The 22,317-nt window shown below is 37.7% G+C and overlaps 1 long non-coding RNA gene across 2 annotated transcripts in view; it reads left to right on the forward strand.

The window, feature by feature from the left end:
- Nucleotides 1-21,113, forward strand: part of LOC129059524 (uncharacterized) — a 57,828-nt gene extending 36,715 nt beyond the window's left edge. For both annotated transcript variants that reach the window (XR_008525486.2, XR_008525485.2), the window contains 4 exons: nt 7,014-7,105; nt 9,538-9,611; nt 19,167-19,214; nt 20,765-21,113. This is a non-coding gene — a long non-coding RNA (uncharacterized LOC129059524). The remainder of the gene's footprint in view (nt 1-7,013; nt 7,106-9,537; nt 9,612-19,166; nt 19,215-20,764) is intronic.
- Nucleotides 21,114-22,317: the final 1,204 nt, after the last annotated feature.

Raw genomic sequence — 22,317 nt, forward strand, 5'->3', positions numbered from 1 at the left:
TAATGAACATTTGCATGCATGTGTCTTTACGGTAGAATGATTTCTATTCCTCCTGGTATATATCCAGTAATGGGATGGCTGGGTTGAATGGCACCTCTGCAATTAGCTCTTTGAGGAATCGCCACACTGCTTTCCACAACAGTTGAACTAATTTGCACTCCCAACAACGTGTAAGTGTTCCCTTTTCTCCATAACCTTGCCAGCATCTGTTATTTTTTGACTTTTTAATAGTCATTGTGACTGGTGTGAGATGGTATCTCATGGTTTTGATTTGCATTTCTCTAATGATCGGCAATACTGAGTTTTCATATGCTTTTGGATGCCTGTATGTCTTCTTTGGACAAGCGTCTGTGTCCTTTGCCCACTTTTTAATGGAGTTCTCTTGTAAATTTATGTTCCTTATAGATGCTAAATATTAAACCTTTGTCAGATGCATAGTTTGCAAATATTTTCTCCCATTCTGTAGGTTGTCTCTTTACTCTGTTGACAGTTTTTGTTGTGCAGAAGCTCTTAAGTTTAACTAGATCTCATTTGTCAATTTTTGCTTTTGTTGTGATTGCTTTTGGTGTCTTTGTCATGAAACCTTTGCCCACTCCTATGTCCAAGATGGTATTGCCTAGGTTATCTTCCAGGGTTTTTATAGTTTTGGGTTTTACATTTAAGTTTTTTATCCACCTTGAGTTGATTTTTGTTTATGGTATAAAGAAAGGAAACAGCTTCAATCTTCTGCACATGGCTAGCCAGTTATTCCAGCACCATTTATGGAATAGGAGTCTTTTCCCCACTGCTTGCTTCTGTCAGCTTTGTCAAAGATCAGTTGATCCTAGGTGTGTGGCCTTGTTTCTGGGCCTCTATTCTATTCCGTTGGTTGATGTGCCTATTCTTGTCCAAGTACCATGCTGTTTTGATTGCTGTAGCCACATAGCATAGTTTGAAGTTGGGTAACATGACGGCTCCAGCTTTGCTTTTTGCTTAGGATTGCCTTGGCTATTCAGGCTCTTTTTTGGTTCCATGTGAATTTTAAAATATTTTTTTCTAGTTCTGTGAAGAATGTTGGTGGTTTGATAGGAACAGCATTGAATCTGTAAATTGTTTTTGGAAGTATGGCCATTTTAATAATATTGATTCTTCCTATCCATAAGTGTGGGATATTTTTCCATTTGTTTGTGTCATCTGCTTTCTTTGAGCAGTGTTTTGTAATTCTCTTTGTAGAGATCTTTCACCTACCTGGTTAGCTGTATTCCTAGGTATTTTATCATTTGTGGCAATTGTGAATGGGATTGCCTTCCTGATTTGGTGCTCAGCTTAGCTATTATTGGTGTATAGAAATGGTAGTGGTTTTTGTACATTCAAGGACCTTGAACACACTTAAAGTTATTTTCAGTCTATCACCAACTACTATCTCTATTTTACCTTAATAGGTAAGCATTTTTTTTGCCTCAAATCTCTCCCATTGGCTGAGCAAAATAACACATTAAGAAGTAGATTATTTCAGAAGCTCTTTGATCAAACTTTTAAAGGATTGAAGCCTCCCAACTCTTCCCATACATTTTCCTGTGGGAAGAAAATAGATGTAACACTATGCTACCTAGTTATGTGTAATTTCAGTCATGACTGAAAGGCAGTTCTGAAATAAGTTAAAATATTATATTTAGTCCACATACCAAATCTCATTTTCAATATATGGAAAAAAATTATATAACTTTTAATAAAATGTAATTTGTTGATATTCATAATAAAGAATACTAGGGTACCGTAGGCACCAGGTATATCCCTGGCTAACAATTTTATTCCTCTTGATTGTTTTGATCCACTTATTATCTCTGCTAAGATGCAGGAAAAAAAAATCTCTTTAAATTGTCCATTGAAATTGTTTTCCTATTTAATATAAGACTGATTTTTGGTAAAATCCCCTTTATAATATGCATAATAAATTTGCATATTAGATTGCAGCCACAGAAAACAGAGAAAAACCGTACCTGAAAGTTCAAACTTCCGCAATTAGCAAGGCCAAGATTCTGTCAAGATTATTATTGTCCTACTACTTAAAATGTAAAACCACTGTTGCTTAATCTGTCTTCACTACTGTTCTCACATCCTATCCCTCTTAATTACTAAAGTTGTTAATTTCAAGGTCAGAGTACCTGAAGATGAACTGCATTAAAGTATAACTACTATTTCCACATGTGAACTGTCATATGTAAGAAGAATTCAAAACTGTTTCAAGTCATGAATATTATCATTCTTTGTGAAAAATTCTTCCCTGGGATGAATTTTTCTACTCTACAAAACAGATTTAGATACAGAGAATAAAATGAATTTCCTGTAATTGTACAATGAGGTAGCAGTGAAACAAATAGATATAAAAGCTCAAATCTTTTGCACAATTGTCTCGATAAGTTGGACACAATATTAGTACAGAGATTTTAATGTCCTATAGAATATAGAGGACATATTTTAAACTAAACAAAAAAATTCAAAAAATGAAGAGGCTTTCCAATTTCTTATGTAAAACAACATCAGTGGAAGAGCCCAGCAAAAAAGAGTTTTCCATATCATGAAGAGAAAGGTTGTAATTACATTTTTACTTTTGAATAAGGTGTTCTGCCTTTATTGTGTCTATGCTTCAGTCTAATTGAAAATGAAAAATCTCCAACGTGAAGAAATACAGTGACATCCAGAGCCTAAGGCTTGATTCACAAAGTAGCTCCACCAGTAATATTTTTGTGGTTTCAGAAAGTGGAAAAACATTTTGACTTGTAGTGTTAAATTTAATTCATGAAGTTTGGTAGCAATAATTCTGAGGACAGAGAAAAGCCAGTTTTCAATATAACTAGTCCAGAAAAACAAAATAATACACTGCTGATGCAGAAATTGCCTACTCAAAATTTCAAAGTATGGGCTTTCGGGTTCTGAAACAGAGGAAGATATAAATGGTTTATTATATATCACAGATTGCAAAAATATCATAAAGGTTTCCTAGGGTCAATACAGCTATCCAAAAAACAAGGAACAAAACAACAGAACAAAATACAAAAGATGTTTTCCATTTTTGTTCTCTTGGCTTTTATAATAGGATTCTAGTTTTTCTAGTTGTCCAGCAATATGAAATACATTTAAAAACTTAGAAATTAGACTGTTTTCCACAGAAATGATTTTTTTTTTTTTTTTAAGACAGAGTCTTGCTCTATCGCCCAGGCTAGAGTCCACTGGCGCAATCTCGGGCTCACTGCAACTTCTGCCTCCCAGGTTCAAGCAATTCTCTTGCCTCAGCCTCCCAAAAAGCTGAGATTACAGGCACCCACCACTGTGCCCAGCTAATTTTTGTATTTTTAGTAGAGACGGGGTTTCACCATCTTAGCCAGGCTGGTCTCAAACTCCTGACCTCGAGATTCACCCACCTCAGCCTCCCAAAGTATTGGGATTACAGGCATGAGCTACTGCGCCCAGCCAGAAATGATATTTTTTAAGACAATGAAAGAGAGAAGGAGAAGTCTTGGTTTGTGAGTATATACTTATATATGATTTGGGCGAAGGGGGAACACCAGGTATAACACAAACCACTTACTAAGATCAAGCTACATTTTTCACTTGTATCCGGCCACGTGTCAGAGTACTGGCCCATTTGAGACTGTTATGCCCATTGAGTATAGATATAAAGTTTCCCCCAAAGAAAGTATTAAACGCACCATGTTTTTTAGCATTGTATTTATATTAGAAGAAAAAACATTAGAAATATTAGAAAGTTGAATATTCAAGTGAGGACTACAAAGAATTTATGGAATTTGCATTATAAAATGTAACACCTGTAATGAAATAACATGCTTTAATCATACATTAAGAACATAATCATAATTTAAATAAAATTCTCCAGTTATTTTTAAAATAGTGTAATTTCCCCTTTGAATATCTGATTCCAAAACCTATTTTAACTTAGTTATAAATCAAGAAAGGCTATCCCTTTTTATTTTATTCAATATAAACATTGTTCTACATTCTCAGAAGCACAGAAAACCTTTCCATTTATTAATCATTTCTAATTTTCAATCAATGGAAATAGCACCTGTCAGAAAGCTCTCTTGCTGCCACTATCCCCAAATTCCTTATTTTTTCTAGTTCCCTAGATTTGATATACAGCAGTTACTGGCAACTTAATTCTATTATGTAATCAATATTAAAAATATGATGTTTCATCACATAGGTTTGCAATGGAAAAATCCTTATTAAAGCATATATTTTATTACAACAATAGAAATTTAAATATTGGAAAACTGGAGGAAGTTATGAAAGAGATAGCCAACAATAGTTTTTCATGTTAAATTTTTTCAAACCTTTGAAATTTTAATCTATTTATACATTTCCATGTCAAAAGAAAACTTCTGAAATGAACATAAGAATAATATAAAACAATACAGCATAAAAATAAACTAATTGTTTTATGACTTTATATGCACAGACACTAAATAAAATATTAGGATATAGACCCAAGGAGTTTTACTAAAAGAATATTATGCCATGACCAAATAAGTTTCTTATCAAGAATAAAAGATGTTTAATATTAGAAGACTATTAAAGGCAGTATTTGTAGATGGTATGATTGTATATGTGAAAATGCAGATATTCTTTTCAAAAGCTACATATTAACATATGAAACTAAACTGATTACAAAAATCAATCACATAAAAAGCATGTTTTCTATATAGAAAAAGTAAGATGTAATGGAAAAAGGACTTTCAGAAAGAAAAAATAGGTATAAGTTAAATGGATAGGAACTTTATTTTTAAAAAAAGGCTTAACTGGGAGTGAGGGCACATAGAAGTCTTACAAGGAAAGACTTATTTTTAGGAGGGATTAAGGGATTAGGAAATCTGAAATTAATCTAAGTTTCAATGTAATATAACCAAAATTCCTGGAGAAATTCACTTTTCTTCCTGCCTTTCTACTTTTTATTTCATTTTTCAACTTCATGAGAATATCATCCTAAAGTTTACTTGAAAGACTAAAAATTTAAAAATGGCCAGGTAAAACACTAATGTATAATGTATGTATAATATAAACTATGTATAATGACAAGGAATTAGCCTTGCTAGATATAAATGTATAAAACTACAGTAAATAAAATATGACCTTCCACAAGAGAAAGATGGAGCCATGAAACAATTTTAAAAAGACCCTGGTATGACTGTTCATTTACTATCTGATAAAAGATACGTTTCCTTTAGAAAAGACTAGACCACAAATAGTGTTAAGATAACTTATTTGAAAGGGAAAAAAATTGTAAGCTAGACAGCTATCTCGCTATTTACTTTAAGATAATTCCAAATAGATCACACACTTGAGATGTTCTCAAAAAATAGAAGTACCAAGGTAGATGCCACAATACACTGTCTTATTTTCAGAAGTCACACACTGACATTTCTACCATATTCTAGAAGCAAATCACTAAGTCTAGCCCATACTCAAGGGAAAATAAATTAGGCTCCACCTTTTGAAAAAAATATGTCGAAGAATTTGCACACATTTTTAAGTCACTATAGGAAAAGCTTAAGTATTCATTAACAAAGGACTGGTTAAAGTTCAGCAATTGTCTCTAAACATTTTTAATAGCATACCCCCCTTCAGCTAAAAAAAAAAAATTGAACTGAAACCTAGTATGAAAATATAAGCATTTTTAATTATATGCCCATGCACTTGACTAATATAATGTTATAAAACATACAAATTTTTAAGTTTTAAATGAGATAAGAAATAAACATGAGTGGAAGATCTATATTTTCTCCCCACACCCTAATGAATCATCTAAAGACTCCTGAGGTGAGTGTACTCAGTTAAGAGATTACTGAAATATATGCAACCATTAAAAAAGCAAAATACTGAACAATATGTGTAAGCATATCTCGTCTTTGTAAAGAAAACACACATATATGCTTTTACACACCCATAAAATTTATATTCTACTATAAAAGAAACTGAGGAATAGTTATCTTAGGGAAAGGGTCAAGCTGGTGATGAGAAAAGCGAAATTTTATCTATCTTTTTATTCGCTTCTATAACTTTTGAATCTCATATGCATGTTTTCATTTTTATAATCACATATTTTCTTTTGTTCAAAGAAAATAAATGCAACAATACAAAAATAAAAACAATCCAATAAAAAATGAGCAAAGAATATTGAAAGATAGTTCTCAGAAAAAGTGAGTAAAAATACTTCGTAAACATTTAAAACATTCAACCTCACTTACAAGAGTAACATAAATTAAAACTAGGTAGAGATACCATTTTTAACTTATCAAATTGGCAAATACCCTAAAGTTTGAGAACACACTGTTTTAGCAGGAGGAAATATCACTCTCATTCACTGCTGCTAAGATGGTAAATGGATATAACCTTTGTGGAAGGCCATTTGGCAATATCTACCAAATTAAAAATGTATGTACTCTTTGACCCAGCAATTCCACTTCTAGAAATTTATCCTACAGATATATGCAAATAACATATGGTCAGGGTTATTTATTGCAGTATAGTAAATAATAGCGGAAATTGATGTCAACTTAAATGTCCTTTAATAGGAGTCAAGTAAAATAAATTATGGTAAATCCAGTCCATTAAGTATGTTGCAGCTATTAAAGTAAATAAGAGCCTCTTTACATGCATGTTTATGAGTTCAAAGACATATTATTAAACTTTAAAAAGCAAGGGCAGAACACCGAATAGTATGCTACCACTGGTTTAAAAAGGAGGAGGATATATTTATATTTGCTTGTATATACATAAAATTACTAAAAGGAGAGAAAAGACTATAACTGCCAGTGGAAGGCAAAACCAAATGTCTGGGACAGACTGGGTGGTGGACGTTTCACTATGTATACTTCTGTAACTTTTGATGTTTGACCTATGTTAATGTATTAATTAAATTAGATAGTATAAAATAATGATACTGGCTAATACTTAAGAGTAACTTGCCCTGTGCTAGACACTCTACTGCTTTACATATTAATTCATATATTTTACAGATGAGGACACTGAGGCCCAGGAAGGCTAAGAACCAGCTGAAGTCCTCCCAGAAGTAAGGGATGGAACTGAAATATTACCCCAGGTGGTCCAGGTCAGATGCATTGCCACCTGGCAACTAAACATTAATAATGCCACTTGTTAGGAGACACAGTTGTGATTATTCGCTCTTGACATTCAAAATTATAACAAAAGTAATTTTTCCAGTGACATTATCTTATAAGACTTTACAGATGACATTCAGATGGAACCACCAGAGATGTATGAGATCAGTAATCAGGAGATATGGATGTTAACCAGCTCTACGTTTTCTTTTAAAATCCAAACCTATCACATAACTTAAGTTGCCTGGATTATCACAAGTCCTCCAGCACTTTGGGGTCACCCTTTTCTTTAAAGCCAAGTCAAATGGTCTCTGTATGCACCTCAGATCATAAGAGGATCTCACTCACTTTTCCCTATTCCAAAGGCCCATATTTCTAATGCATTTAGGACAGCAGGGGGCAGGGGTTGTTTCCCGTCTGCTCCTAAATCAGGCCACCAGAAAGCCACTTCTGGACTGTTGCCATACATCTACGCATGCTGTATTCTCAGCCTTCATCCCTTACTGATGGTCCCTGCCATGGGCTTGGGAACTGGCCCCCTCTTCCCTTATCCTACCCAAGCACCATTAACACAGTAACAGACTATTTCAGGTACTGTCAAGAATATATAAAACAAGACAGAAAGGACTTCAAGTCAATGAAGGTAGGCCTTATTTTCTACACAGTATTTGAATCTTGCTTTGCCACATTGTGGGGGAGGGGGACAATGCCTCTGTCTAACAAGAGGCGAAATTCTACTTGTTCCCCCTTTTCCAAATCCACTGCTAACAATGAAACTCCCTTTGTAAAAGATATAGAAATTTGTAGTTATAGGAGAGGTTTAAACCATATTAGTTTTGGTTCAGTCTCAGAAGGTATTTCTCTACAGGCTCCAAATAGTTGAACGTTCAAGAAGTTGACTATCTGGGAGAGTTAATGAGCCTTCTTTTATTCAATCACCAAGGCTAAAAGTCATAAGCTCAATAAAGAAGAAAACAGAACACAGCTTCTGTTTTTCCTAATTGAAACATCTCTGTAATAGCTGAAAGCAAAGCCTTCAAGTTTCCATATGATTTAAAATTCTTTTATCAACAATGTGACAACAAACAAGAAAATTTATACATCCCAGGGACAAGACAGTGGAAAATATGTTAGAGTACTGACCTGTGCACATAGTTACAAATTGCTGGTGATTTTTAAAAACAGATTTAGAAATAAATCTGAAATTAGCCAAATCAGTTCCTAAATGTTAACAGGGCATAGTGGATATCTTTTCCAGAATTAAAACTGTCTAAGTCCTGTGTTAACAATGGTAGGAACAATTTCATTGTATCAGAACAATCCATAGTTTGTCTCTCAAAATCATTTTAAAAGACCACATGGGAGGTTAAAGGGCAAAATAGTTGCCTACATCTTTCCTGATATTAGCAGTCCCTGGGATTACCTCCAGCACTCTCTACTCTTCGGTATTACCTCTCCAGATAACTCTAATGGCAACTAATCCAAATGCTAGTACTGCTCTGTTGGCATTTGTACTCACCATTCCTTGGAAGCTGGCATTCTCCATGACTTGAACAGATGAAAAGATACTTATGTCAAGAAAACTGCTGGCTCTGTTTTTCCTACTTCAGGGATTCAAAGTACCTATCTTCCTGGGCTTATCACCCCACCTACCCTCCAAGTAGAAGGGCTTAGTGATAGTTCTCAGAATCCACGGGGCTTTCCTGATGTCTTTCAGATGGTTTTAACCCAAACATGGGTACAAAGTTCAGTGTCCTAGCAAAGATGGGCAAGGACAAGGTCACTTGGAGTCAAGTGTGGGGTTAAGATAAAGCCATTGCTTCATCAGCAATAGGAGGCAGTCAGTAAGCTGTCAGTTGAGGGTCAGGATGCTGTGACTGAGCAGGCAGGGGCTGGCCTCTCTGGCCGCAGAGTGTAACTGAGGCAATCAGAATGCTTTTGGAAGAACAAAAGGTAGAACAGTGTCAGGGTTAGACACTAGAGCAACAGACTGCCTCAGTCTGTTGTCTGCCAGCTGTGTAGACTTTTGTGCTCACCGTTTTCTCAATTAAGGAAGAAGAATACCTAACTCATGAGTTTTTTTTTTGGAGCACTAAATGAATTCATACATTTAAGTACTTAGAACAGTGCCTAACAAAGCAACTACTCAATAAATGTGTTAAGTGTAATTAGCTATCACTACATTACTCTTGGTTCTTTAGATGTCCAGGGCCACACCACAGGACGCATTTCCTGGCTCACGTTGACATTCCAAGACAAATGCCAAGAGGTCTCTTAGATAAGATGGTATGGTCCCTAGCTTGGGGATCTCACTGAAAGAGGCAGCAGGTATATGGCAGCGCAGTCAAGGTATTGAACCCAACAGATCGGGTAAGATACAACATGGATTTCCTCCTTAGTAACTTCTCTAATTCCATTCTAGATGGTTTTTTAAGAATGAGGAGATTCACCAGTTTTCTAACTGTGGTGGCCACTCTCTTTGCCCTCATTATCTAGGTAAGCAGCTTGGATGGATGGGATAAAAATGCCACACACTCCTCATTAAGTCAGCTCATGATGCAAGTAGGATTCCCTCCTTCAGTGAACTTCAGTGTTCGCTTCCGAAGCCTGGCTGAGCAGCAGGGTCAAAGCCCCTTCTTAATAGGTATTGGAGAGGCTGGAATCTGGTTGTTCCTTGTCACTCTCTGTAGATCATGGGGCACTCAGCACCAACTGTCCTCTGCATTGGGTTTTTAGACCAAAATTACAAGACAATAGGAAATGTCAATTTAACATCCCTGCTTACATTCATGTTTGGGCCTGGCAACTTCTTTACCTGGGAATGCATTTGGAAACTTCAAGTCACCTGCAAAATGTCAGTAAAACTACACACACTGAAAGAAAGAACCTTGAAGAGTCCATTTTGGTGTCAGACAGCAAGGGAAATCTTATAGCATTGAGTCTTAACAATGGCCATTAATCAAATTTAACCAAAGGCAAGTTGTCTTGACTCAAAACTTTCCAGAAAGAGAAATAAAATAAACTTAATTCATTTGGGTAGCAAACAGACTTTGGGTTTTCGTTGTTGTTGTTTTTCATATCCTACAGAATATTTAAGCCAAAAAAAATGGTTAAAGGAATAGGGCTAATCCTAGGTCAATTTTAAATAAATTCTGTTTTGTCCAAAAGCAGTGCCAAGTTCACATCAAGCACAAGAAAACCAGAGTAAACACCAGACAGTTGAAAGTGTGATTGTCTCTGCCCTTGAAGGCCACATGGTACTGAGTAGCAGCCATAAAAGCTTTGTGAAAAGTAAATTCAGTCAGAACGCAGACACCCACCTCCTCTTATGGAGACAGACCAAGGAGAGATGGAGGATTTGCTTTTGACTTGGGATAGAATTTTTATTATACCACACACAAGGTAGTAAGACAGTGATCAAGACTGACACCTCCTTAGGATTTTAAAATATACCCAAGCCCAAGAGGTGGCATGGGTGGGGAGAAAGCAAGGGAAGGAATGAGGAGATGTTGGTCAAAGGGTACAAAGTTTCAGACAGACAGGAACAGTAATTTTGAGATTTGTTGCACTGCAGGATGACTATCATCAAGTGGCAGTAAAGAACTTGCTCGCATGCATGAAATTTCAAGCTAGACATTGGGTTTTTGTGGAACAGTTTCTTTCCTTGCCAGGTCAATATCCTTATATAAGTTACTTAAACTTCTCTAAGCCTCTATAAAAAAGAGTTAATAATAATCCTCCTGCATAGAGTTGTGAGGATTAAATGTCTTCATGCATGGGGAACATTTAAAATGTAAATTTCAACGGAATAGATAGTAGACATTGGAGACTCCAGTAGGTTGGGGAGTGCTTAGGGATGAAATACTATCTATTGGATACGGTCCAATGTACACTGTTCAGGTGATGGGTACACTCAAAGCCCAGACTTCACCACTATGCAGTATGTCCATGTAGCAACTGTGCTTGTACCCCAAGTCTATAAAAGTGAGAAATAAAATGTATATTTCCAGATAAGAATTCCAAATGTCTTAGCATAAAAAATGATATATTAGCAAGATGATAGATATGTTAATCAGCTTGATTTAATCATTCTATATATGTTTGTGTGTATACATATGGTTTTTTTTTTTTTTTTTTTTTTTTTTTTGAGACCGAGTCTCATGCTGTTACCCTAGCTCGAGTGCAGTGACACAATCTCGGCTCACTGCAACCTCCGCCTCCTGGGCTCAAGCAATTCTCCTGCCTCAGCCTCCCGAGTAGCTGAGATAACGGGCATGCCCACCAAACCCGGCTAATTTCTGTATTTTTAGTAGGGACAGGGTTTCTCCATGTTAGTCAGGCTGGTCTCAAAACTGACCTCAAATGATCTGCCCACCCCGGCTTCCCAAAGTGATGGGATTATAGGTGTGAGCCACTGCACTGGACTTAATCATTCTGTATTGTATATATAACATCACACTGTACCTCATAATTGTATACAATGATTTGTCAATTAAAGATCATTTAAGAGAGATCAGAGTAAACCATACACCCAAGCTCAATAAGAAATTATCAACTATTAACTTAGAAAATGTCTTATATCTTGATTTGAAGTATATACATTTATTATTTCCTAATATACTGATAGCTTTCAGTCCTACTGATAATTAAAGGAAATTATTATTATGCTATATATATAGGACAATCACTTACTTTACAATGTATGATTTGCCACCCACACATTACCATTTTATCTGGCCATTGAACTACAGGTAATGATCCTTTATGAATCAAGCCCACAACCTGGAGATTTTCTATCTCATGTTCCTTTGGACCCTTGCAAAAACAATATAGAATGCCTGCAGTGTAAAATTAGGCCTAAACTTAATTATCTTGCAGCCTATTTCCTGAGTTTAATTAACTTCTCTGAGTGGTTTCCACTGCAATGAGGACTAGACCCATTTTGTATTATTTAGTGTCATAATTTTCTCTTCTCCCTTAGTTCCAAGGACACCACAAGCTCCCTCCAGTCCTAATTGCCATGGCAAATGCAGAGATATGAGAACTGAATAACAGCTATAACCAAAATTAAGAATGTGCTGCTGTGCATACTAATATAGGGTCGGAAATACTATGAATGTGCTATCTAATTCCTGCTAGCCTCTAAATGAACTGACTTTAAATATTTTATTATCTTGTTAAGTAAACTCAGATTATAGATTCAAGTCCATGTCATTATAGATCAGGCTGTTTAAGGAATATGAATCCAACCCAGGCCAGAAGCTTTTCATATGCTAGAATATGACACACAGTTTGTAGTTTAAAGTGTCTTCCTTCTCCACACTTAGCATACAGCTACTCTAAGAAGACTAGATGCAGCAAGATAACCTGCCTCTAGAAAGCGTCTGAACCTCTTCCCCATGGCAGTGGAGTGAATGTGGCCTTTGGAGCCCAGCAGATTGAAATCAATCCAGGTTTCAGACAAAGGTAACTGCCCCATTGAGGGCCTGTGATGATTACATAAGATAACCGATCACCTCCCTTGCCTTTCCCTTTCCCAATATAAAATGTTTTAGGGAACAAAACAGTTATTTCCAGGGAAAAGTATTGCTTGGCTTTCAACATACCAGTGTGTTTTGTGAATGGCTGAGAGGGCATGTGAGCAGGAAAACAGACATAAAGAAGGAGGGGGCCAGGTATGGTGGCTCACGCCTGTAATCCCAGTACTTTGGGAGGCCGAGGCAAGCGGATCACAAGGTCAGGAGTTCCAGACCAGCCTGATCAATATAGTGAAACCCCATCTCTACTAAAAATACAAAAATTAGCTAGTCATGGTGGCGTGTGCCTGTAATCCCACCTACTCAGGAGGCTGAGGCAGGAGAATCTCTTAAACCCAAGAAGTAGAGGTTGCAGTGAACCGAGATCACACCACTGCACTCCAACCTACAGGAGGAGACCTTCTGCTGAGACAGGTAAGAATGAAATAAAATAGAGAAAAGTTTGTAAAGAATGTTGTTTGTAAGAAAAAATAGAAAAGGCCATGGAGGGAAGATGGAAGAGAAAGAATATAAAGCATTCAGGACATACAAAGCAAGAACAAGCCACAGCTTCTAAGAGAGTCTATGACAGAAAACAAGAACTCTGAGAAAACCGAGGTGCTCTCAGGTCACCTTCTAGCCTCCAGGTCCTGCCTCCACTTTTATCCATGGCTTTGGTGCTATTCAAGCACAGAACCTGGCTTTATACCAGGTGGGCAGGGTGCTGATGAAGGTTGGTACTGGGAGATGCTGTAAACATTCTGATCCCACCAGGTGCCTCACACCTGTCTCATCGCTCATTCATACTGCTGGTCCGGTCATATGGCTGAGATTTTTCTTGCTTTGAAGCGAAATTCTTATCCTTAGTTCTTTAATGGGGAACGTAGAGGATGAAGGATGATCTCACCACTGTCCCTGGTCAGAGGGACATTTTGACTGGCTCCATCCAGTCCCTCTTTGGTCCCCCACCTTAGCTAGCCATGGACATTTTCTCTGCCATGCCAACATCTATCTTTGAGCTGTACAGGATCCTATTTCCCACCCAGGTATAAAGGGAGATAGAATGAGAGGTGCTTACGATTGTGCTGAGCCACGGAAAGGGGCATCTCCACTCCAGACAGATCAGCTGGGGGCACAGATTGATGCCAGTACTGGTGGACAGGCTGCTGTCCACATGAGGTCCTCTCCCAAGAGCAAAGAGAAGAATGTAGATCTTTGGCTCAGGTTACGTGTGATGCCGCAGTTTTAGCTGACACCAATGATAATGGCTGATACTTGCAGTGTTCTTTCCTAGGCTTACCAAGGTGGTTGTCCAGACTCAAACACAAGCAACTCTGGAAATATTCTGTTCTGTATTAAGTGTCCCATAACTGAGGATGTCAGGATTGAACAACCCAATCCTTATATAACTAGGGTAGTGACATGTACTGAGGTCCTGGCATTTTTGTTGCTACTGTTACTGCACTCACATCATCTCTAGACTTGGAAAAATTCCCCTTCACACATTCATCTTCTTGCTTTCATTCAGAATTCTCAAATCTACCTTGTTTAGAGAAATAATTCTCAAGAATTAGCCCAATATTTGATTCTATTTTTCAAAAACAAGAAATAGACTCCTGCATAATAGAGAATTTATAATTCTCTCATATTTAGTCCATAGTCTTGGCCATCATAGGCCCTTACAATCCATGTACTGGCCCTTATTTTAAATTAAAATTTTTAAGACTTAGCCCTGAGATTATACTGAGCCATAATGGACTTTGTACCTGAACATCTTCTGCCTAAGTCTCTCCCCAGCCGCCCACACACTCCACTGCACAGGCCTTAAATCATCCCTACACACCCTGCTCTTGTACCTGCCAACATCATCCACTGTCTAAATGCAGCTAGCAGCTGTTTATTTACAATTAGATCTGCCAGCTGGAAAGCAAACATTCTACGTTACCGAATCAATCAATGTTTCAGGGAGCGGGGGAAAAAAGTCAGGTACAGCATGAAATGGAAGACAGGAACATTACGTTATACTGCAGCTGTCCTTGTCCAATGCCATTAGACATTCTCAGCACTAAGAATTAATATAACTACAGCCTATGATCAGCTGTCTTCTAGTCACAGATTTGACATCTAAGAAATACAACCTACTAGAGGTAAGGATTTGGGTTTTAGAAGGCCATAGCCTGATGACATGAATAATCCTGTCCCAAGGGATGGTTCTCTGTAATAGAATCGGGTTTCCCACCCAACACTCTGTTTCTCTTTTTTTTTTTCCAAGTAGTGAATTCAAGTAGTGATTAGAGCTGAATCATACATATTGATACTTCAAAATGATATATTACCGTGTACATGTTACTTGGGGGTATTTCATATGTATTTGATATTTCCAAAATGAGAGAGTGCACCCAAACGATTAAATCCTCATAAAGTGGCCCTTTACAAGTAATCCTTCAGTTTTTATTGACTTATATATTTACTGGTGTTCTTGACCTTGATTTCACTGTTCATTCATATAGCACAAGTTAAAACATGTTTGCCTGATTTGTTCCTCAAATTAGTAAAGCAAAGGAGAGTAACAATTTAGTAGGAATACAGCAGCAAAAGTCTAACGGTGTGGTTTGGGCTTAGAAACTAATGCTCAAATTGGTGAGGCTTTTTATCAGATCTATTTGAGTTTTGTTCTAATTTTTGTTTTTTTGATGGTGATCAATGGGAGTTATAATGGAGAAGGGTGACTAGTTATAAAATTAGAGAGTCACTAACCATGAGATTCTAGTATATAACCTAATATTTTTGGCCCATGAAAATTCCATGTGATTGCATTCATACGTGTCAATGTCCTCTAAAACTCCCTGCAGTTTGATTGAGTAGCCTTTCAAAGAAACTCTAGAAATGCCTTTCTCTAGCCTTGGTGTGCTATGAATTTGAAAGTCTCCACTGTGTGTGCTGGCTCCTAATAGGCAACACTGTTGCACTATTGTGCAAATGCAGAAACATCTGCTGCAGCCGCTAACGGCTTATTGAAAATGTCTAGCCAATCCTGCAGCAGACCCCCTCCGCCCCCATTAGAAAATATGCTGGCAGTCAACAGAAACATAGTAAAACTTGGAGAGCTTCAGGAAGCAGGAAAAGACAGTGAAGGGCTTTGGGAAAATAAATAAAACCCTCTCAGCCACGTTGTAGGATTGGCCATTTGCGGTTGCATAGCCTTCATTAAGAGGTTTCCATTTTTTATAGCCAGTTGTTTCTCCCCAACCTTACAGGTTCAGACTCCACCCTTTCACCACCTAACTACCTCAACCTCAAGAGGAGTAATCCACTTTTATACTACCTGTTCACCTCACTATTCAAAGTAGCCTTATAAATACTCGGTTTCCCAGAGTACATGGGAGAGGGTATGTTTTAAAATTACAAGTAAATGCTGGAAAATAGTTAAGTTGGTGCTGTGAGTAGGCAAACTTAGAGAAAGGCCAGACTGAAAGGCAGGCAATCAGATCATTCATTGCAGGACCTCCACAGACACAAGGGGATAAGGTCCCAAGCTAAATAAAAGTCAATAAAAATTGAAAGACTGTTCCCAGGGGTGGGAGACTGTGTTGAAAACAGAGTGCTAAGTGTGGGGCAGTCATTTGCTTCGGGTTCCTTGGGAAAAAACAGAAACATTGTGGACCTTGCGATGATGCTTTTTCCTTCCTCACAACAGCTCACTGAGTACAAATCAATTGGATATGACCTACTTGAAGTCATTGTGTTATTACAGCTTTTCATTCTTTTTGTTTTGCTCCTGGAAGTTCCCTCCTTTCTCCTTCACCTATGTTCTCATTCCCATCCCTCATGGTATTCAAGTAACATCATATTGGCTTCGATTATTTGATTGAATGCAACATAAATGAGTTCTAACTTTAGCAAAAACGAAAAAAAGAAAAAAAAAAAACAGGCAGCAGGAAATGGAGAAATAGATCAACTGGAAAGGCAAGATGAGTAGCCAGGTATAAGGAAAGATGAAAACCAGGGTAACACTAGAGAAATGATGGACAGCCTCTTCATAATCACCAAAAGGATGAGTCAAATCCAACCATTTGGAGTCTTGATGTTATTCTGCTCAGGATCCAAATTCCTAGGTGGGGTTTATGTGCCTTCCCTTGGGCAGACTAGGGCTGGGCCCTCAGATTGAGATTCCCATGGAGGCTGTGTGGAGTTGGCGAGGGGAAGGTCCCCAGTGCTGGTGGCAGAAGGTAGGCTGGGTGCTGGGCAGGCACTGCCCTTGACCATCCCCCACAACCACACCCAACATGTGCATGAAGCAATGGGATGAAGCTCAGAGAAACTATATGTCAGGCTCAACTCCTAAAATACAAGTTTATCCAACTGCTCTTCACTTTATGTCTAAAGACGTCCTCTTCTAACAGTGCATTTCATATATTTCATTCCTTCCTTTAACATACAAATTTCTCATTTCAGTATTTAGCTTTCACAGTGAACTGTCACCAGGCTTTAATTCCTGCCATGGTCTGAACATTTGTGTCCCTCCACAGTTCATATGTTAAACAAATCCCCAATGTCGTGGGATTCAGAGGTAGGGCCTTTGGGAAGTGATTAGATCGTCAGGGCAGAACCTTCATGAATGAGATTAGTGCCCTTATAAAAGAGGCCCCAGGGAACCTGTCTGCCTCTTCCACCATGTGAGGACACAGTGACAAGTCAGCAGTCTGCAACTCACAAGAGGGCCCTCACCAGAACCCAACCAAGCAGCAACCTTAATATTAGACTTCCCAGTGTCCAGAACTGACAAATAAGTTTCTATTGTTTATAAGCTCCCATTTATAGTACTTTATAGCCCAAATTAGTTTACTAAGATGAATCTCCGCTCTTGCCCGTTAAATAATTCTGATTAATTTTATCACAAAGACCAAGATATAGCTATAAAAAATGTCTCCCAAAAAAAGGCATTTTTCAATCACATTAGTGCTGCCCAGTAGAAATTCCTGCAATAGTAGAAATGTTCTATATCTGGGCCGTCCAGTGTGGTTGTTACTAGCCATATGTGGCTAGTGCAACTGAGGAACTGAATTTATTTAACTTCAGCTAATCTAAGTTCAAATAGCCAAATGTCGGCAGTAGCTACCATCTTGGACAGTGCAGAAGAGATATAATATCCTAGAAATTCTTTTGGGGGTTCTGTCTGGCTTCTACACACTTCTACACTCATGTATTCCATCAATGTGGAGTGTTAAAGGCTAAACAAATATGTTTCTGAGAATGTTATTAGCACTCTGTACCAATTGTACAAATGTGGCTGAGAAACCTTGTAGCTAGTTGACTGGCATTAGGTCACCCAAAATGTAAACCATGCCCGAGCAAATACACAAAGCTCCAGGAAGTCTCAGGCTTTAGCTCTTCTTTCCACAGGTGTGTGATCTTTGGCAAATCCAGTTTTCTACTTCTTGAAAAGAAGGGGGCTAGACGGCATGCCCTGGGATTCTCTCTTCCAACTCTAACAGCCACAATTTTAATTTTTCTCCCATTAAAATCTAGAAGCTGTGAAACAGAGGTTGCAAATATAAATGGCTACAGAGTCCAGTCTGGCAAATGAGTGAAACTTGCCAGGTGAGGACTGGAGCAAACCGGAAAACGCATGCCCAAGGCAATTATACATCTGGGAATATCAGTTCATTTCAATATTCTGATTTTCAAAGAGACCTCAGGAATTTTTATTGTTGACATCTGAAGCAATTTATAAGAACATTTGTGAGCTACCCAAAACTCACCCAGGGTATGATATGGATTGCTTTAGATAGATTATAGCTCTGGAGCACTCCAACTCTGTTCTCCAAGTGGTCCCCCTCCCAGCCACCACCGCTGCCACCACCACCACCACCACATTCAGAATTGACTGACCTCTCCCACACTCCCATACTGTCCTCATTTTAAATTATTACTTCTAAAGTTTCCTTCCTGGGCTCCAAACATTATTTACATCAAAACGTTGGTTGTTAGATCAACCCACAACACCACGATTGTGAAGGTGGCTTTATTTCTAATGACAAAAATTATCAGAATGTAACCAATGTCGACAGATGCCTCATCTCTCCTTTATCATTCGTGACGCTACCAACAAAATTTGAGCATAAAGGGAATTCAAGGCCTCTGTGATTCATTGAAGTTTGTGTTTTGAACAAGTTACATTCAACTTAGTCTCAGATAAAATTGCAAATATTTACTGCCCAGAAAAGTCTAACTTTTCACTGAAGCATTGGTCAACTACACAATCTTACTGCAGTAAAAAGGCATAACCACCAGGTGGCAGCATTATATCATTGAAGAAGCTCAGACCTCGAACTTGAGGTATGTTTATAAAAATTGTTTTAGCATCATCTAGTCAACCTATATGACTTCTAGATTTCTTTCTTATTTTCAATCAGTTATGAATATTATTTGAAATTATTGTGGCTTCAGCCATTCACCCTGAAATCAGCTTTAAATTTTTTAAACATTCGGAGTTACCAATACCTTGCTGATTATTAATCTGCTTGTCTTACAGGGTCCTGGGAATAAAAGATGCTGCATTGTGTAAGAGAAACCCTAGATGGTAAGATTTATGTTCTGGAATCCCAGGAGTACTGTATACTAGCTCAGGAGACAACCTAGATAATAAGCAAAGAATCTTTTGGAATACAGGAAGTTTACTTCTGTGTACTCTGGAAATAAACCTAAATTCAGATCTCAACTATAATGCCTAACAACCGGTCCCCAAGCAACTAAGAATCAGTTTCTTCTCTCATCTTCACTTTCACTCACTCATACATCAATTTTGTCTTTAGTCAGCCATGGGTAACTGCCATCTCCTCGTGATTCAAGACAAAGCAAAATGTATTTTACTACTGAATATATATACATGTATACACACACACACATACACACATATCCATATCATTTTCTACCTAAAAAGAATTTCTTAGTATCACCATATATTCAGAAAGGGTTTTAATTCTTAATTGTCTCGAATGTTGTCTTAGTCCAAGCCTACTGCTATAGACAAATTTGTTCTTTATAAATTACCCAGCCTAACAAGATACCTTAGGCTGGGTAATTCATAAAGAACAAATTTGTGTCTCATTTCTAGAGGCTGAAGTCCAAGATTAAGGCACTGGCAGGTCTGGTGAGTACCACTCTCCACTTCCAAGATGGCACCTCTTAGTGCATCCTCGTATGGATGCAGTGCAAACAACGTCCTCACACCTCTTACATAAGGATGCTAGACCCATTCACGATGGGCCCAACCTCATGACTTAATCACCTCTTAATATTAATACTATCACATTAGTGATTAAGTTTCAACATATGAATTTTGAGGGGACACACTGACCATAGCAAATGTCCTCATTTAAGAAAACAAAACTTTCCATACCTTTTGCTCTTCCTGGCCCCTCCCTGCTTATACAATTAATTTGGCAGAAGTCCGCATTTGGACTTGGAAATCCATCATTGGGAGAAGCAGTGCTGAAGCCCAGGAGCTGGGGATTTTGACTTCACTGACCCTTATGGCTCATCCTCACAGTAACCCCTCCCAAAGTGGAGGGCAAATCTGCCCCATCTCCATTCTTAGAGGTGGCACAGAAGCAAATTTCTGGCAATATCAGAATAGCCATTTTTCTCTGATTCCAGCAAACACGAGTTCAGAAATAAAGCCAATTCTCAGAGCATCTAATATAAGCTTAGTAATATTAATTGTAAAAAAAAAAAAGTTCCTTTATTCTTTTAATTTAATGAGACAAGAAGCTGATACAGTGGATCATTCAGGTTCTTAGGGATACCTACCTGCCCTACAGACCCTTAGAAAATCTAAAAGAAGTTATGGACACTCTCTCCACCAAAAAGAAAAGAAAAAAGTCACCTGCACTGTAAAAGAGTACACATTTTCAGAGGACTTGGGAATTGGGGACCCACACTTAGCTTCCGAGAAGAGAACCTTTGGCACCATCAACTTGTTTCCTGTGAGAGCTGTGCTGTGCACATAGGACAGTATGACAGCACATGAAGTCAAGCAGAATGTGACCTACAATCGCTCTCTTCAACCTAAGTATCTACTTCCTAATAAGTTGTTCGTTTGTCAGTTTTGTATTATTTTGTTTTCTCCAGACCAGAGCATCTGAGAGATGAGCAAAAACCCATCTCCTGAAAAGCCAAGGGAAGGTGCCAGCCTCACAGGTTTTGGTGGTTGATGAAAAGGGAGCAGACATTCTGCGGGCAGTTTTGTCATCTACCTGGAGGCTTCAAGTTCTGCACATGCCTTGACCGACCTGGCAATCTTCCTCCTAGAAATGTATTCTAAAGAAATCATTGTGACCGCACCAGTGATGTAGCAAAGAACATTCACTACAGTGTTTTTTAAAATACTGACAAATTAGAAATAAGGTGTCTAACAATGCTGGCGATGTTAAATCAACTATGGTACATCCATTAAAGAAAATAATATGCAGCCTTTTATAACGGCTTGGTAAAGGTTATTGTACTGAAGTGTATTTGATATATTACATGGAAAAAGCAGATTCTAGAATAATCTGTGTAATACAGAGACCACTATTTTGATTATATATCCTGGAATAATATCCATTTTGATTATATATCCTGGAATGATACATGCCAAATGGCTAAGAGTGATACCTCTAAGTTATAAGAATTAGGGTTGATTTTATAAATTCTCCCTTTCTTCCTTTGCTTCTTTTTCTCATGTGTATTTTTCTATAATAAGTGTATAGTTCTGTGTAATAAAAAAAAAAGAGTTAATGTCAGCTTGAGACATAAGTGCATTCTGAGAATCCTTGCTCACCAAGGTCAAGGCCAGAAGCAGCAGGAAATTTGGAAAGCCAGAGATGTCAAAAATGAGCATCAACAGCAAAATTAAGAAATCAAGACAACACCTATTATGGCAAAGAATTTCAAGGAAAAGACCAATTCCAGGAAGGAAGAATCAGAGCCTTCAGCGGGATGACTAAGCCACGACAGGGACTAGAAAATCTGCTGATAGACAGGTGAGGTAGTGACTGATATTGACACCTGCTCAGTTCCCCATTTTCTCCTACTAAAGGGATTCTTTTTATATGAAACTTTTATATAAAGCTGATAATGAAATAAATCCAAGTCTCTATAGCTTCATAAATAGTGGTTCCAAAAGTCTAGCCTGTGGGAAAGATTTTTATTTTCAAATGCATATCCCTGCCATAGTCCAGAAAAAAACTGCCACATGTGTGGAAGAGAAAACTCAGCCCTTTCCTAGAAAAGATTAATAGCAGGTACCAGCTTTTCTGTCAATTGTGCTTTTTACAAAGGGACTTTGTTTCATGTAAGAATATTTGAACTTCCTTTGTAAGTCTGAGCACATTTAACTCAAACACAAGTTAAAAATCAGAATAGGTTTCTTGGATTTACAGCCTCAATTGATTTTTCTTCTATGAGCTGTGTTTCCAGGCTGTCTGCCTTTCCACAATAAGCTAAAGGGATCCAAGACTCCCAAAGCAGCACTCTGCAGGGATGACCCACAAACCCTATCAATGAAACTCTTTTTAAAAATTTAATAATCCCCATTTGCATGACCTAAAGTCTATCCCTTGTAACAATAGCTGTGGCCAAAAATTCGGTGTCAAAGATAGGGGTACAGTAATCTGACTTTATTTTTTGAGTTCCCATTTTAC

This window comes from Pongo abelii, chromosome 4 (assembly GCF_028885655.2).
Source record: "Pongo abelii isolate AG06213 chromosome 4, NHGRI_mPonAbe1-v2.0_pri, whole genome shotgun sequence".
Taxonomy (NCBI): domain Eukaryota; kingdom Metazoa; phylum Chordata; class Mammalia; order Primates; family Hominidae; genus Pongo; species Pongo abelii.